Genomic DNA, 1,643 nt, shown 5'->3' on the forward strand with positions numbered 1-1,643 from the left:
GGAAGGGAATAAACATTTTTATAGAGCACTTACTATATGCCAGGCACTGTGCTAAGCACTTTTTACCCAATTAATCCTCACAATAACCCCGTGAGTTAGGTACTATCATCCCCATTTTACAGTTGATGAAACTGAGACAAACAGAGCTTAAGTGACTTGTCCAGAGTCACAAAGCTAGTGAGAATCTTAGACTGGAGTTTAACTCATGACTTTCTGACTCCAGGCCCGGCACTCTATTCACTACTCCATCAGCTGTTTCTGCAGCAAAAAATGCAAAGTGTTTTTAATGACTCCAGGCTTCCCATAATAACAAAGGTCCATCTTTTCAACACAGACATTATACAAGTGTTGCAGTATGTCAGTGATGTTGCAATTTGGGGTGCTAGGAACCCCAAAATGCAAGGGTACAGGAGTCTGCCTGGAAAGAATTCCACCACTCAAACCTTCTTTCCGTAGCAAGATTTATTTGTGACAATGGAAGTGGGTTAGATTTGTAGTGAATGTGAACTATTTGTAACACCAATAGGAGCAGAGTTCCTAGTGAATCTGCAATTTAATGGGAGTTAAGATTGATATTTATGTACCAGAAAAGACAATGAAAAGATCTGGATGGGATTAAAGAGTAGTAAGTAGCCTGGGGTGACCCAGGGGCAACAGAGAAAGGGTCTAGATGGGAATAAGGAGTATCAAATAAGCTAATTAAGTAATCAAGGTGGGCTAGGGTGGGCCAGATGCCTTGGGCAAAGGCACTAGTGATTTTGGCTACTGAACTGTATGGGGGAAAATTCTGGGTCCAGGTCCCATCACCCCATCAAATGAGACCTGGAACACAACTGACTCTGAATAACTAAAGAGGCACATAGACAGAGGGTTCAAATGGTTCAAATGGTAGGAGTGACCTGGCTGCAACATGTAACTAAGAAGGAACTCAGAGGAACAAGAGTAATGGAAATCATTCAAAACTTGTATAACAGAGAGGGAAAATGTGAGTGACAGTCATGGAATCGGGAAGACCTGAGTCCAAATTTTGTCTTAGACACTTAGCTATGTGACCCTGGGCAAGTTACTTAATCTCTGTTTGCCTCATTTTCCTTATCTGTAAAATGGGGATAATAATGGCACCTCCTAAGGTTGTTGTGAGGATCAAATGAGATAATATTTTTAAAATGCTTAGCACCGAATCTGGAACATAGTAAGTACTATATAAATGTTAGCTCTCCTTCTTATTGTTATTCTTGTGGGGACAGTGAAGTATGACAGGTAGATGGCCAGAGAACATTACTAGTACCCTCATGTTGTTGGAAGAAGTCAAGGAAGGCCTCCCGAGTATTGGGTGGGGAGCTTGTGGTAAACTTTTGGGAGGACAGTATGGACAAACATAGATGGGTTGCAATCTGCATTACTGGGAAGAAGTCCAAAATTGGCAAGATCATAGAACCATTTGAGTATTTGAGTAGAACTGCCATAAATATCTTTGAACAAATAACACCTTTTTATTTCAATAGCACTTTATTGGTAAAGCTTTGGAATTTGATGNAGAACCATTTGAGTATTTGAGTAGAACTGCCATAAATATCTTTGAACAAATAACACCTTTTGATTTCAATAGCACTTTATTGGTAAAGCTTTGGAATTTGATGATA

The sequence above is a fragment of the Vombatus ursinus genome, unplaced genomic scaffold, assembly GCF_900497805.2.
Source record: "Vombatus ursinus unplaced genomic scaffold, bare-nosed wombat genome assembly UNPS02014906.1, whole genome shotgun sequence".
In the NCBI taxonomy this organism is placed as follows: domain Eukaryota; kingdom Metazoa; phylum Chordata; class Mammalia; order Diprotodontia; family Vombatidae; genus Vombatus; species Vombatus ursinus.